The sequence below is a fragment of the Elaeis guineensis genome, chromosome 3 (assembly GCF_000442705.2).
Source record: "Elaeis guineensis isolate ETL-2024a chromosome 3, EG11, whole genome shotgun sequence".
Lineage (NCBI taxonomy): Eukaryota > Viridiplantae > Streptophyta > Magnoliopsida > Arecales > Arecaceae > Elaeis > Elaeis guineensis.
In genome coordinates, this window is record NC_025995.2 from 91128239 (window position 1) to 91146199 (window position 17961).

Here is a 17961-nt window from a genome sequence, read left to right on the forward strand (position 1 = left end):
CTCTTCCCATAAGCATGCAAGGCATCTTATCAAACTATCCTAAAATAACAGCGGAATAATTAGTCAATAATTTAAATCCAAAATATAACGATCTAAATTTCTTCTTTAATATCTTAATAAATTCAACAATGATTCATATGTCTTACACCAAATTCAATAAGACTTTCAACCTAAAATAAAAGTATAAGGATTCTGCTTCTGATCACTCTTCCATTCATATCTTGTATCATCTTAATTCCTCAACATCTGTAAAAATAGTAAAATAGAAGGTAATGAGCTAGACAGCCCAGTAAGCAATGATCACTTCTCAACAGATTTCATCAGGCATATAAGTAAATAATCATTTATAGAAAATAAGCATATATAGTTCATTAATTCGAAATCAATTTTAATTATGCAATATAATTCATGCCAAATTTATTTCTTTTTTTTCGAAAATTCAAGTTTCTTTCGAGATTTCAATTTCTTTCATTCTTAATTTTTTTCGTCAACCATGAGCTATGACCATATTTTTCCTGTGGCAGGGTCATAATACCGCGTATCTGCTTGCAGTAGGCTGCGAATCATCTGGCAGCCATGTCCTTTGGAACCGCTGGTCTCGCTGGTGGTTTGTCGCTGGTCTCTCTGGCGACATGTCGCTGGTCTCGCTGGCGACATAAACCCTCAGGACAATCCATTGCCAACGTATATGCCCCCATTGGCGGGGTCCTTTACATAGTCAGGTTGTCAATTCATAATGTTTCTTATATCATAATTCTTCATAAATCATGTTTCATATTCTAATTTTGATAATAAAACATATAATCATGTAGTATCGAAATCAATCAATATAATGCATCATGAAATCAATATGTTCAATCGTGCTTCATCATAACATTTCAAATAAGATATTTTCATAACAAAATACCATTCATCCAATTCATGCATCGTTTCACAAATCATGTCAGAAAAATATATTATAATTTATCGATAAATCTAGAAAAAGTAAAACATGATTTACCTCGAAAGCATTCCAATAAATCCACATAATTCTATAAATTTTCTTCTAAAAATTTTGTTCGTAGATCATATCGCAATATCCCATGATCAAACATCCACAATCTTATACAGAATCAATTTCAATAATTAGAAAGAATACGAATACCATATTTCAACAGTTTAGACTGGGTCCGATCATCTAATTTCATCTAATCAAAATCTAATTAGGATCTAAACGATCCAAAGTTTGACTATCAGATCAAATCGGATAAGAAGTGATAGGATCGAGGTTTCTTTATCGATTTCATAAAATCAAGTGGAGAGAGAAAATCAGAGGAGAGAGAATTCATGAGGTACAATTCGAATTGATCAGATGACACAATCCAGCATTACGATTGGTCCAATATCTCGAGTGGTGAAATCAACATGATCAAATCAAGTCATGACTAGATCGGGATCATGGATGATCAAATCTAAAGATTCATGGTCTGATCAAGGTGGGTGCCGGTACACTGTCTGACAATCATGGATCAGGATTCTTCATTAGAATCAGATCAGACTTTTAAAAGAAATTTTTCATTCACTAACCTTTTTAGAGAGAGAATCAATCAAGAGAGAGAATATTTTAGAGAAAAAAATTTTAGAGAGAGAAAATTCTAGAGAGAGAAAACTCATCTTGGATTCTTCAGACAATATGATTCAACAAATCCGATCAATCAGATCAAATCATGCTGAAATTATCATGTGGACAATTCAATAAGATCATGAGAATAAAATCTAAAAATACTTGATCTGATCAAAGTGGATGTCGGTGTACCGTCCGACGATCACGGATCAAAAATCCATCACGAGGATCATTTAAATTCATCATCATTCTTCTCAAAATTCTAGAAATCTTAGGAGAGAGAAATAATCTAGAGAGAGGATTCTAGAGAGAGAAAGTAGAGAGAGAAAGTCCAATTTTAGAGAGAGAAAATACTAGTTCAGGCTGAAGAGAGAGGGGAAGAGAGAGAAACTTTCTTTTTCATATTTTATTATTTATATCATTATTTATTAATTTATTATTTTTTTTCTTCTTTTTTCTTTCCTTTCTTTTTTTTCTTTTTTTTCACGAAAGAGAGAGGAGAGAAAATCCTATTTATTATATTATTATATTATTATTATTTTATTTTTCTTCTTTCTTTTTTTTTCCTTTTTTTTTCCTTTTTCTTTTCTTTTTTTTTTTTCTTTTCTTTTTTTTTTTTTTCCTTCTTTTCTTTTTCTTTTTCTTTTCCTTCTTCTTCTTCTTTTCTTCTTCTCCCGTGGGTTTCTTTGGGCCAAAACAGGGAACCGTGAGGTCCCCTCGTTGGTTGGCCGGCCGACGGTGCGGCCAGCGTGAGGTGGCCGTCGGCAGGAGGGGAGACGATCCGGCGGCAAGAGGAGGCCAAACCGGTGGTCGGCGGTGACCACCGACGACGGAAAAATGGCAAAAAAAGGAAGATTTTTCCGCAACAAAATCCGGCGACTCCGGTCGCCAGCGAGCATGCACATCGACACGGAAAGGAAGGGGGAGAAGAGTTGAAGGGGAGGAGGCTTACCTCCGTCGCCGGCGAAGCTTTTCCGGCGAGAAATTGGACGGCACAGTGACGGATCTCCGTGAGGAATTTTCGGCGATTGCCGCCATTTTGCCCCGGGATTTCTCGATGAGAGGAGAGAGGAGGGTTCTCCTCCTTAAATAGAGCTGAAGGGAGCTCGTCTCCGACTCCGATTGGGAGCCGACGAGAGGAGGAAGAAGACTCCCTTCGGGAGTCTTCTCCTCTGTTTTCTTTTTTTTTTTTTTTTGGGCTTTGGTTGGGATTCTAGCATGGGTTGGGCCGTCACAGTTTCACTTCCTATAGGGTTTTTCTTTAATCATATAAATGTCAGATTTTCACCAAAAATTCCATCAAAATATTGATGTTGGATATTCAATTGCATAAAGCCCTAAAAATCCAATTCGGGCCCTAAAATCCAGAACCCTAGTTACATTAGGGTCAACCATTCTCTATTTCCTTTAAGAACATTGCCTTCTACTACATTTATATCAAAAACTTGAATTAATAACCAAAATTCTAGCAAACCATAGATTTAGTCCCTTTCCTAAAACCTAATAGGTCCTCTTCCATAGCTTTCTTATATTAATAATACTACTCCAAGTAAAACTTGAGATGAGTTTAAGCCATGCTGCTTTTCAGATATATTATTTTTTAGAGAAAAATCGGATTTTAAAACTGCCTCGATTTGCTCAATAATGATTCATTAATTTGTTAATATCCATGTGTTTTTGTAGCATTCAATACTTTAACCTTTAGAATCATGTTTGGTGTAGAAAACAAAGAAAAAAAAATCCTATTATTTTCAAGCATTTTTTGATCCTAGATTAGTTAACCTAATTGCAGCAAATAATTGGTGATTGTCGAGTTCCCTGTCAGGTTAAAAGGATCATATCAACCTAAATGACTCAAGTTCATGTGGCAACTCAAAAATGAATTAGCATAGACCTGTACAATGTATCCGAGAGAAAATGTATAGTATGATTAATAACTCTGAAACAATGTCCCATGGCAACATTTAGGAATTAGGCATGCAAAGTATGTAATTGTGACCTAAACTTTGTAACAGAAAGGTTTTACCCAACCATGGGGATGGTGAAAAGTTATTTTATCTTACCCAGGTCATCACAAACGATCAAAAAGAAAAAGCTGATAACCTGATGATACCTAACTTCCAGGCTAATTCATAGAAAAAATGCAACACAACACAAATCCACAACCAGGTAACAATCTATATATCCACTTTCTCTACCATTCTACAAAAGAATACCCATATGCTAGTCTATCTCTAACATGTTCCAAAGCAACTCAAAAGTTATCGCAAGTTTCTTTCTTACCATAATAAGAATTTTGCTTATGCAATAAATGCTCAAAAACCCAGCTGCTAAAGCAAATTTATCTCGTGCTCCTACAAACATACAAAGATTATAGTTGAACATATTTAGTTTGACCGACTCATATGATATAAAAATCCATGAGCATCAAAAACAAATTAAAATCTAGCCTCTCACAATAATATATGGTCCCTCACATGTAATACATGGGCTTGCATTCTTTGATAAATTATAGTAGTATGTACAGTCTTCTTCCAACATGTTTAACCGTACGTCAAAACCATCATAAGGATACTTCCTCTCCGTGATTAAAATTTTACTTCAGAAATAAATATTCAAAAAACTAGCAGCTAATTGCAAAATATAAGTTTCTCTCTGTGAAGGTAGAATATTACAGTTCCATATATTTTGACTGGCAGATTATTCCTCCAGAAGATACCCAAATACATCAAAAATGAATTGAAATTTATCATGAATTGCCCTCTTCTTGTTCAAAGTGAGCCTATTTTCACCACAAATAAGTATCTCCGCTTTCTTTTTGTAGAAATAGAAAGAACGATCATAACTTCCACATAGAAGCAAGAAATATAAAAGAAAATATTGCAAGGGAGTAAACCATCGAACATTCTTGCAACTCAAAATCTTAATTATGTATCAGTAATTCTTTTTACCATCTAGAACGACGATTCTCAAAGTTGACTTTAGACAGCACAACTTTGTTGGTCCCAATTTTCTTGACTTAATATCTAAGGTTTGGGTTTGAAGTCACTTTTTATTATTCTACTCACAAAACTTATGTTGAAAATTTTCCAACATCTAAGTTCAGTCATTACTTATTTAATGCAGAAACTGAAACAGAAGGATAACACTTTATGGTTATATACCTGCATCACAGCTATGTTTCTATCAATCCCTTCCACTTTCACCTGATCCACTGTTGCACATGCTGCCTCAGCTTTTTCAGAGTGACAAAGTGACTCTTTTAAAGCCATCTCTAAAGGACTTGTTGCACCAATGCAGACAACAGCAACAAGGAAATCTCTTTCGTTAATCCTATTTTTCCTTTTCAGTAAGCCCACTTTAAAAAGTGTATATGATGAAGATGGTAAAGGAAGAGCCTGAAACTTTTTATCAGATGAAGAATCACTAACAAAATGGCTCTGGTATCCAGTATGCAGCAGTTCCAGGTGATTATATAGAGCTTCCAAGATCATGTCACCTTTTGGTAATTTTTCAGCTAAGTTAAAAGCAAGTGTCATCTTAAAGTGATAGGGAGTAATATGGAAAGCTTCTTTCACAGCACGGTATCTGAAGATGCCTCAAGCGGCGTTTGAAAGAGCTTCTCCCTGTTGAATTTCTTCAAGATTGAACTTTCTGATGAATCTACGCACCTGTAAGACTTGTCGAATTATTGCCAACCAGTAATCTCTGCGTGAATGACCTTTAAATTCAGGAAACTCAAAATAAACTAGCTCTGCTCTGCAACGGAGTGCATGCAAATTTTGTCTCGAATTAACATAAATTAAACAAATCCAATTTCAGAACAAAAAATCAATGTAAATGCAGAACTTACACAGAGGTTGACTTGTACATCACAGCCTTATCAAAGAGGCGAGCACCCAATGGTCCAGTCAGTTCGTGCTTTGCTACCTGCTTTAAATCTGCTGCTAAATCATACCTGAGAGCTTTGTCATGTGAACCCACTCCTAAGGACTCAAAGTAAAGAGCATGGGTGGTTATGGTCAACCGTCCTGCCAAAATTAAAAAAGAAAGAAAGAAAGAATGTTCCTAAGAGCTTTTGGAAACAATTAAGAACAAAGAAAATGAAAAGGAAAATTACTTAACCTGGCCATGCAGATATTCCAATGTATTGCAGAACAGGTTGAGTTGGCGCAACACCATCAGCATCTTAGATCATTTCTCCATCAGAAAGGTGAAGGCTTGAAGCAAGTGGTGACCATATTATGCTTTTTTGTGGATTTGAGAACCCTATGATAAAAGCATAAATATTGGAGGTTATGTGCCTGAGCCTCAAAGTCCTGACATGGCTATTCTATCCTTTCTTTTGAGAAAGAAAAGAAAAGAAAAAAAAAAAGGTAGGGAAAGAGGAGAAAGTGTTCCCGTGCCTTTTCCAGAAGTACAGGGAAAACAAGGTACTGAAAGGGCCAATCACAACTGGTATATGCACATTTACTTATAAAATAAAATCTCGAATATTGGATAAGAATGGTAATGCTGACAATAACTGAATGAATATTCATAAAGCAGTAACTTTTATAGAATCAGTTCAGGTGATTTCCTTTTTTCTTAATGTAATCATTAGAAACCCATGTGGCACCAGCTCCCCATGATGTATGCTGGACTGCTGCGAGCTGCAGAGTTAGATAAGGCTAAGAATGAGAGAGGTTGAAGGGATCTAGGAGGCCGTTGATCCTCCAAGCACTATATTTTCCAAGATCCTAGATACCAGAATTCCTCTAGAGAGTTCATTTCCAGTATTCCAAAATTCTCGATACAGAGGGATCACAACCTCATAGTCCCTCCAACTCTCCATCCATCAACCATCTCTCTTCTTCAGCCCTTCCTACCCCATGTGGAGATATCAGACACATCTTGTGAAATTTCTTTTTACAATCGCAGGTCGGGGCGTGACAATTAATATGGTATCAGAGCCAGGTTTTGGGCTATCACATTTAATATGGTATCAGAGCATAAGTGGATAAGTTATGACACATAGAATTTGACATAGTATGAGTGTAGATGGGTAAACATTAGGAATATTGGGACGTTAGAGTATGAGCATCATAATAAACCCATCCTAACAAATAGATCAATGAATCTAATAAGGTTTTACTACTACAAGGTTATCATGCCTCCCCGTAGAATGACAAGAACAAGAGTTTATTTATTTGAAGCAAAAGGGTATGAGTGTGACTGAATATGAAGTAAAATTTACGGAGTTAGCAAAATTTGCTCCGAGATTAGTGGATGGTGAGCAAGAACGTGTTCACAAGTTTGAGATGGGACTGAGAACTGAGATTCGAAAATAAGTGGTTCCATATGAATTGACAACTTATGCAGATGTGGTAAACAAAGCACTGATAATTGAAAGGGAAGTCAATAAAGAACGCATGGAAAGGGAAAGAAGGCAAAGAAAGAGAGCAAAATCAAATGATACACAAGGACAGAATAATAAAAACATCAAAAGATCAGCTAAGGGAACAGTAGACAATAAGACTCAACAGATTGATGGTGAGCCGTGCTCCAGATGTGGCAAAAATCATGCAGACAAAGATTGCTATTGGAATACAGGTGCTTGTTTCAAATGTGGTCAGAAGGATCATAAAATTGCTAGCTGCCCGTTAAATACTGAAAATCAAGTTGGCCAAAGAACTTATGAAAGACAACATAAGGGTGGTGGACAGATTCCTAAAAATCAGAGAAGAATGAATGCGCTTACTCTACAGAATGCACAAGCTTCCAATACAATGGTGACAGGTATGAAAAAATTTCGAGGACGAAATTTCTTTTTAGGGGTGAAAAATGTGATAGCCCAAAACCTGGCTCTGATACCATATTAATTGTCACGCCATGACCCTTGATTCACAATCGCAGGTCGGGGGCGTGACACATCTGGTGTCTGGACATCATGTTTGCAAAGATTTCTAAACAGAATATCCAGGAAGATATAGAAAAAGACAGAAAAGTGAAGGATGTCAAAACACTTGCCAGTTGCCAGATACAAAAGATGTAAAGAGTGACTCAAGACATGATTGCGTTCAAGGGCAAAATTTACTTCTGCAACAGGACCTTGGCCAAGATCTTGATATCAACTCATCATGATTTAATGTCAGGTTGACAACATCTCAGAAATGTTGCCAAAAAGTTTGTTTTGCTAACAAAGGTTCTAACAGTAATTAGCAGTATATCTATTCCAGACTCTCGTGGTCAAAAGGCTTCTAGATTTCCCAAAACCATGTACAGCCATAGTAAACTCCTTTTCATCAACAATGTTCGGAAAACAAGGAAAAAGGACAAATCAAAGGTATTAAACCTGAATTATTCATAACTGCCTCCATAAAAAAATCTCAAAACATTACTGAGCATTTTCCTGCATGTTCTAAGATTAGATGCTCTAAAGAGATACAATCTGATAAAGGAATGAAGGTTACTCCATAGCACACAAACTTGGTTCTCATTTTACCGAATTCTCATAGGTTCTAGCAGCCAGTTGTAATGGACAAAAATCTCACCTAAACTAGAAAGGAAACAGATCTACAAGATAGTTATACCCATCCTATGTTCTACATACCATGCAACCACAGAGCATCTTTACAAGCTGAAACTGAAGAATATGACAAGATGTGTATCTCTCTTTTGGTTCTATATACCAATTTTCTGGCAATATTATCGTCCTTTCCATCTAATTCTCCATGCAAAAGTTGGAATGTTCAACAAGACTCCCACTTTAGTCCAACCAGCTCAAGATTATAACAGGAACAGCTTTGTTGAGATGATTGTAAAAATGCTTGCTTGCAGCCAACCGTGTTTCTTTGAAATGTCAAATTATGAGATGACCTCAAAGAAAGAGAAAAGGCACCAGTATATTCTAAAGAATCTAGCTTTCTTTTTTAAAATGATATTTTGCTCCTGTCGATAAAGAAATTCAAGTGTTTTTTCCCACAAAGATACATACTGGATAAATAGGTGACATCATAAAACACTGAGCACTAATGAACACATTGCTTACTCCTTTATAAAGTAAACATTTCCAAAATATGAGGGACACATAAACCTAAATGGCAGGTATGAAATAGAAAGGAAATTATACTTTCATAACATATTCAAAAATGGAACTTTAGTTGTGGGTAAACACATAAAAAGGAATAGATGAGTTTGGAATAGAGTCCTTGAAGAAGGAAATCAAAACATACTTGTCTAGGCTTTTGAGGTACTTGTCATAGATGAGAAAATGGAGCTGGTCACTCGATGAGATTGTAAGTGCATCACAGAGGTTGTGAACAGTGATCAATTCGGCTATTGCAGGACAAACAGAAGCTATCCGTGCAAAGGCTCGTAGTCCAACAGTTTTCTTGTCATAGACCTGGAGAACCTATGAAAATGATAGAATTGACACCTATGCATAACTAAAATGTGATACAGTAATTACACTAAATGAATCAGTACAGAAACAACTAACCTGAACTGCTAGGCACGTAGAATTTGTGTAAAGGAGTGATGCCTCATCTTCATCTTCAACTTCTAAATGGTTACAAGAAGTGGTTTCCTAATGCAGCCAATGTTTGCCACAATAAGGTCCAAAACAAAAGTAAAGTTCTCATCACCTTGAATCCATATAATAAAACACAAGTGAAATCTAGGAAGGAGTATGAGCAATATAATTTCATAAGCAAATAGTAACATGAATTTTTTTTTATGGAACATCAAATTAAAATCCTTTATGGAAAAGGGGTATTAAATAACATCAGAACTTCTTACAAGTATCCACTTCTAACAATTGTAGGTGTCTCACTTTTGATAAAGATTCATTCCCTTCACCAGGGCCTTCCCAAGCAAGCATCACATCATATATTAAGCGGCGAAAATCTTCATCAGCCAAATAATCTGGATGATCAGTCAACACTTGAAGAGCTTTATAACAGCAGTACTCTAATAAATGTCTTGCATACACGGTAGGTTGCTTGACCTCAGCAGGCAGGTCAGTCTCAAAACACTGCTGCAACTTCTCTGTTGAGAGGAGAAGAATCCTATAAGAGTATGAATCAAACAATTACTTACTCCTGGTCACGTCAAGCATTTTAAAAATGATAAAAGTGATGAAAAAAATGTAATAGGATTTGGTGCATCCAGGATCCACAGAATAAACGATACTGAAAAGTCTGATATAAAACATCCATAAGAATTGATCTCTAAAACTCAACAATTAAATATCTTGCTTGTGGGTTCAAAGGATTCAACCTCGAAGTTAGACGATCGTTTTGCAAAGGGACATATGATTCCGGTGACGAACATGAGAATTTGCACCATCTACCATAGAATTTGGGAGATGATGAAATTAAACACTTAAGATAACATATATATTCAACAGGTTTAAAGCTGTGGTCGGTACTGATCTATCCTAAATGTCCCAGATCGGGCCCGGATGGACTTGTGAGAGATCAGATATTGGGGCAGATCCAGCTCTCTGATACCGATAAGACCAAGCAATCTAAGTTGGTATTGGCTGGCACAGACTGGGTTGGCAAACAGGACCAGCTGGTACCAAGTAGGATGAGACTTCAGGCATTCCACATTTGGAGCCTCTACTTGGGCTTTTAGCCTTATGAGGACTCCAGCCTATTGCATGGGCTTCCATCTCCTGCAGTGGGTCTTCGCCCCACGTAAAGACCTTGTACTGGTGCATCTTTTAAATACAAAGTATAACAAAGGAACGGAGGGAGGAAGAAAGGGAGAGAGCACAAGTCATGGGTACATAGTCGCAATATTCAATGGATGTCATTACCAATATTAGCACCATAAATCCAATCATTGGCACAAAAAATCTACTTTAATCCAAAATTATGGCAAACAAATCTAAAAGAGCTTCTAAACAATCATTACAAAGAACAAATTATATAACCGCTAACTGCTGCCATAGATCTAACAATGGCCGCGGCCATAGATCTAACGTATGACAGCGATTATGTATAACTGCTTCTATATTCGATCTGTTGGAGTGGTTATAAATAATCGCTGCTGTAGATCCATCTATGGCAGCAGTTTCTTATAACCGCTGCTGTACATGCTATGAAAACTACTGCAGTAGTAAACGCTGTCATAGATCCTTATTGTAGTAGTACAACAAGTTCAACTTCTATTATACTTTTAGCTACAATATTTTGTTTGACTAATTTTCAAGAAATAGCACTATCATTGAGAAAGAATACATAGTCAAAGATGGATTTAATATTAGATGAGTCAGAAAACCAGTTGGCACTACTGTGCCCCTCCAACACAACTGGATAGCCAATAAATCTAAGATAATATAAAATATAGCCTTTAAGATACGTAAAAACATTTCCTAGAGCAATCCAATGAACCCAACTAAAATTACTAGTATATGGACTAAGTCTAGAAATAGAGCAATATTAGGTCTAATATGATTGAAAAGATACACTAGAAATCCAATGATGTAAGCACGTCTATCTTGATTCACAAATTTATCCAAGTTTTCAAGAGTCAAATAGAAGGATCAAAAGAAGTAGAAAATAAGAAAAAATCAAAACAACCAAATTTATCTATCAACAATTGAGTATAATGAAATTGAGATAGAGATAGAATCAAGGATCGAATGATTTTCATGTCAAGAATCAGATCAGTTTTATCTAAATCTTTCATAGAAAGTGATGGAAAAAAAATTTCTTAACAATATTAACTAGAACAAGGTCGAAAAATAGAACTAAGATATCATCTACATAGAGGTAAAGAAAGATATAACGATCATCAAATCTTTTATGATAGAGACAGTTGTTAGATTCATTTATTTGGAAATCATATGAATGGATAATATTATCGAACTTCTCATACCATTATGTAGGTGTTTATTTTAGTCCATGCAAGGACCTAGTAAGCTTGTACACTTTATACTCTTGTCTTACCATTGTGAAGCCCTCAGATTGAGTGATATAAATTTCTTCATCAAGATCTCCATGAGAAAAGATTGTCTTCACATTCATTTGATGCACAAGAAGTTTATAGATGGAACTAAGAGTAAGGAGGACACGAATAGTGGTAATGCTAGTGATAGATGCATAAGTATCAAAAAAATCAATACTGATTTTTTATCCAAAATTTTGACTACAAATCATGCCATATATTTTTTCACTGATTCATTAATACTGAGTTTCTTTCTAAAGATCTATTTATGATCTAAAGGTTTGTTTATAAGAGATAATCAGTGATAATCCAATTATTGTTTCTAATAATATATTCAATCTCACTCTTAATTGCCTCATTTCAAAAAAAGCATCAAAAATCTTATAGCTTCCTGATATGAGGTAGGTATATTCTCAACTAAAAAGATAAAGAAACTTTTACTTAAGTTCTTTTTGATCATAACCCTCTTGCTCCTTCTGTACTCCGAAGGAAGATTGGTTGATTAGATGCAAGCTCATTAGGATCAAAGAACTAGAGATCTCAATTGAATTGGGTAAGGAATAAGAGTCCTAATTAGATGTGGATCTAGGAACTCAAGTCTTGAAAGAAAATACATGTTTAAAGAAGATCATATCTATAGATTCAATAATGGTATTAATAGATATATCACTAAAATTAGAATAAATAATAAAAAAATTATAAATATTACCATCAAGATAATAACCAACAAAAATTGAATCAATACTTTTAAAACCTCTTTTATTGCTCTTAGATTTAGGAACTGTAACATTAGCTAAGCACCTGTAAACTTAGAAGTAACTCAACTTCGATGCATGTCTCTTTTAATACTCATAGGGAGTTTTCTCTTTATCCTTTAGTGAATAGAAGTGAAAAGAGCTTCTTTCCATAAGTTTTATGAAATATCAGAACTTATGATCATGGTATTAACCATATCTAATAGAATTCTTTCTTTTATTTAACAACATCATTGTATTGAGGAGAGTAAGGAGTAGTGATTTCATAAATTATACAATGATCTTGACAGAAGATAATAAAATTATTTAAAAAATATTCACCTCCTCTATCAAACCTTAGGATTTTAATATTTTTTTCAATTTGATTTTCAGCCTTAGCTTTGAAAACTTTAACTTATTAAAGACTTCATCTTTGAACTTTAAGAGAAAGGAATAATAATACCTAGAGAAGTTATCAATAAATGTCACAAAATAATGATTACCTCCACAGGTTGGACTTCTACAAAAATCATGTGCATCACTATAAATTAATTCAAGGAGTTGAGTATTTCTTTAAGAGATGAATTTGAAAGGTTTTCTAGTTTGTCTGAATTGAGCATAGATTTTATATTTTTATATTTATGATTGATTTTGAATTTAAAAATAAGATTAAGATTGAATATCTTTTGGATAGATTTGAAACTCACGTATCCTAATCTACAATGCAAACATCACAAGATTCAGAATTCAAAAAAAATGATTGATTTGAAAGAGAAATTATATTAAGTTTGAAAAATTATTCAGACACAAATTCTTTACCAATAAATATATCATCTTTAGAAATTATAATCTTATTAGACTGTAGTATAATCTTATATTCTAATTATACTAATAAAGATTTACTAATAAGATTTTTTTTATATTAGGAACATGTTGCACATCTGGAAGGATAATACTCTTTTCAGAGATAAACTTTAGGTGGATGTTACCATTGCTCAAAATATTGACAGTTGTTTCATTTTTCATGATTACACTTCCTACTTGAGTCCTAATAAGAGAAAAAAGATGCTTTATTAGTGCAAATATGGATATTGAAATCAGAATCTAACCATAATCAATGTTTTTATAGGTAAACTTAACTGATGGGATAAATGATACTGATCTAAAGGTAGATGGTTCATCTTCTACCATATTGATCATAGGTTTAGATTGAGGTCGGTTCTTCCTCTTCTTGATCACAACCTTCTTCTTCTTTTGGAAGAACCATTGATGAGAAAGATAGTTGTCCGGGTTACAAATGAAGCAAAATCTTTTATTAATAGATTTCTTGTTCCTTATGGTTTGAGAATCAAATTTGGATTGATTTTGGAATCGACCCCTTTTTCTTTTATCCTTGATTTGAGTCTAAGGTTACATTTGATAGCTGGCAATCTATTCAGATTGCTGGCAATTTAAAATGAGCCCATTGGATTACTGCATTTGGTATATTTTTTGAATGACAATCTAAATTGTCTTGATAATCTATATCGCCTCCCATGAGGCAATCTTGATAGTCTTGGAAAGAGGTGACTTTCCAGATTATCGCATCTTTGGCAACATTATAATAAAAATTTTGGATAAAATTATTTTTTAAAAAAATTATATAAAATTCATCGTCCAACCCTCTCCGTCCCCCAATCCTCCCCTCTCTCCAGCGCCACCCACGGCTCCTCGCACATGTGGGCTTCCCATGGCGGGACTCGTATAGATCCAACGGGTGCTGGAGCATGCGGGCAGCACCATCATGTGGGTGGAGGAGATGAGGTTGAAGGCGGACGGGTAGTCTGTCAGTCACCACTAGCACCACCACCCCCAGCACCTCCCTCACCCCCTTTTTCACTAGCTTATCCCCCTGATTCCCCCTTCTCTCCCTCTGCGACCAGATAGAAGCCAGCCGCCACCGCCATCTCTATCCTCCCTCGATCTGCCACAACCAGCACCGCCTCCTCCATTCTCCACTTTTTGCTCGCCCTCCACGATAGCACCCTTCCATCCCTGAATTCCACCACTAGCCCTCCCCCTCCCCCACCACCGCCACCCCCTCAACTGTTGGGAATAGTGTCCCAAAGCCAATCGTCAGCCTGTTGACGGTTGTGCTCCTTTTGTATTAGTACATGAATTATAAATAAATAAAAGTTATTTTGGTATTTTTTCATCACAAATGTTTCATCTTCTAATGAACTCCTGTGTTGTGGTGAAGTCCTTAGGACTATTTAGACTCGACAAAGGAGGATTTGTCGTTTAGTCCTTAAACATGTTCGCGACCAAATGATACGTTGTTACCAAGGACGACAATATTTATCGAGCATAGATCGTTGTGTGCCATATGCGTTGGTTGTCCTCATAACCAAAGAGTGTGGAGACACTGGTATGGCATACAGGTGAGATGTAATGGTACATCTGCACTGAACGTGACCAACTCCGGAGCTATTTCTGCTGTCAAGATTTGCTCCGATGGGATATGGGTATAAATGTCCCTCTGACCTGAGACCGCCACGGTGACTTGCAAGCAACTCACTGCACTTAGGCACTGGACTACCTGAATTTCTAATTCAGTGACGGAAGGTTGCTGGGTGTAGTCAAGTACTTGACTTGTCGGTGCGTGTGTCAAGATGGGATTGACCACTCCAGTTTAGGAGCTGTGTACAGTCGTGTTTCAATTTAGCAAAACCTTGGCCAGGGTAGTCCTAGTGAGGAGTCACAGGACTAATTGAGTTGAGCACGATTCGGATGATATCATCAAGGTTGACAGTTTAACCTTGAGTCATCCTAAACACAGGGGTCAAAAGGGATGAATTATACGGTAACCATATTCACGTAGGTTCTGAATATTGCGATTGCGATTATTCGACCTATCCGATCGTCGGGTACCATTGCTAGATGGTCACTTCGATTAGTACAGAAATTGGTTCCTGTGCTACCGGCTTAGGTTCGAACCTGCGGGGTCACACACATTAGAGGTTCCTTTCTGATCTGATGGCTGATTATGAGTCTTATCTATCTGGGACTCTATGATTGAGAATTAGGATTCTCTAATCATGAGTTCCACACATTTTGGGTACCGGGGTCAAAATTTTGAATTTCAAATTTTGAATTTGAAATTTGAACTCTTTGATCAGGGTTTCATATCGATGGTCTCTGATGCCTGATTGCCCATCGGATTTGGACTCAATATTTATGAGAGGTTTAATTAGTGATTTAATCACTAATTAACTCAATTTGATTGAGTAATTATTTTTGGATCAAGTCCAATTGAATTGGATTCAGTTTGGATTGACCCGATTAGGTTAAATGTTGACCTAATCGCTAAGGTGGTTTAGTCCCTGATTTGATCAGGGGTTAGGTTTAGTTAATTCTTGATTTGATTAGGATTTTATTAAGCCTAATTAAGCCTAATTATGTTGGGTTTAATTTGGTCTAATTGTGCTCAACCTATTTTAAACTAGGTTGGCTCAATTTGAATCAAACCACCTTGTTTTAAATTCCCTGCGTCATCCAACTTCCTTGCACCCATTTGAATTCACGAGAAGAAACTTCTCGTAAAATTTTTCTCACGCAAAACCCTTCCCCACGTCCTCATTTGTGCACCATATGGATGGATAAAATAATTAGTTAGCCATTCAAATTCAAAGCATGTTTGAATTTGAATGGATAACTTATCACTTGCCCTTTCATCCTTATCCATTTTGTGCGCCACATTACTTACACGAGAAAAGGTTTCTTATGAAACTTTTTCCACACACAAAGAGCCACACCCCTTCTCTTCTCACGCCCAAAAGGATAGGGATAAGTTGGTTTTTGTTTGAATTCAAATTTGATTTGAATTCAAATGTGTAACCTCTTGTCTTTATCCTCTCACGCGGATAAGACACGTTCGACGTTGTTTTAAAAAGAGGAGAAAGGTGGGACGTGCGTAGAAAAATTAGGAGAGAAACTTTGGGGCGCGAGGAAGGCTTCTGCGCAAGGTGAAGGTCCAAAACCTTCTGAGAGAAAAAGAAAGAAAAGAGAGAAAATTGGGCGTAGGGTTTTTGGTGTGTACCCTAGGGTTTCTACCTAGGGTTCGGGAAGTGAGATTGGTGTGCCACGAGTGTCGTGAGTCCACTAAATTTCAGAGAGAGATCCATCAGCCTCTCAAGTAACTGTGCAGATGATCCGGAGCATCCAAGAAGTCGGCACACATCGATCGAAGGAGTTCGATCAACATCTGCCATCAAAAGGGTGAAATCACGAACTAGCATTCGTGAGGAGCTGATCAGACGGGAGCTTCGTGTGGACGATCCGCAGAGGCCAGACAGTTGGGTGGCTGTGACGTGATGATCAGAGCCCTCCGACGGTGATCAGATTGCGGTGATCGACTACCCGCAAAAGGTGATGTGTTCTGAACACAGTACTGTAAAACGTTTACTGATTCAAATTTGAATTTCAAATTTAAATGCATGCTGTTGTATCATATTTAGATCCTAGTGTAGGGTTAATTAGTATTAATTAATGAGATTAATTAATAATTCTGCTGTAAAATAGTAATTTTGAAAAAGTTTTAAAATTACCATTTTGCCCCTGCACTAAATTTTCGCTTCATCAACCCCCTCCCCTACCTGGCACATCGATAGCAGCACCACCGACATCATCTCCGCTACCTCCCCATATATCAATCGCACCACCAACACCGTCACCCTTTCCGCCCCTTCACCTCCCTCAATTTCTTCTATCCCTCTACCCACCGCCTTCTCCATCTTCTCCTCGATCCTCTTTTTGGCCCCCTTTGTCTTCACCAGCTCCATCGCCTGCTCAAGAGCTGTGATCCAATCATCGGTCGAGAGCCCCTCCCAGTTGAGATGGAAGTGGGTATAGGCTTGATTTTATGGTATATTTTAATGATGTAATTCTATAATTGATGTGCATATTGTGATATAATCTGATATAATAATGGAGCATGCTTAATTTGACGATGCTCACTAGAAAGTTATTACTTTAATTAGGTGAACTTTCAACAAATAGTTGGTATATATTTATACCCAATTTTTCTCATAATACTATACATAATAGTACAAAATTATTGAGAATATTTTAAAATTTTAATTTTACATTATTAGTAATATGATTGTCATATCAAACATGTCAATCAAGATTTCTAGTAATTTTATTGCAAATTACTTGCATGTATCAAACATAGTAATCAATATTATTGATAATTTAATGATAGCAATCTATCTTAAAGGCAATCAACATTGTCTTCCAAGATTATCGGATGATGTACCAAATGCAATCTAATTAGTTCTAATATCGACAATCTTGATCCTTAGATTTTTGCTGTAGGTATTAAAATTCGATCAGTTTTATTTTGAGTTTCAATTAGTTTTTTTTTAACTCTCTAATTCAGTATTGATCTTCTATTCTAATGGCTTGGATAATTGGTCGAAGGATAAGGCTATATTGAGTTCTTCTAAGTTCATATCCAAAATTTATCCATGATGACAAGAGCTCATCAATTAGATAAGAAATTTGATAATTCTCATTTAACATCAAGCCCCTTCTATGGATCTTTTGGACTAAATTCTCGAACTGATGAATTTGATAATTTATTAAAACATTATCTACCATCTTGAAGTTGCTAAAATCACTAATGGTGAACCTTATGGCCCCTTCATT

General features: G+C 36.1%; 1 pseudogene; it reads right to left on the reverse strand.

Moving 5' to 3' along the window:
• Positions 1-4246: 4246 nt before the first annotated feature.
• On the reverse strand, positions 4247-17093 carry LOC105042075 (uncharacterized; annotated as a pseudogene).
• Between the last annotated feature and the right edge of the window lie 868 nt (positions 17094-17961).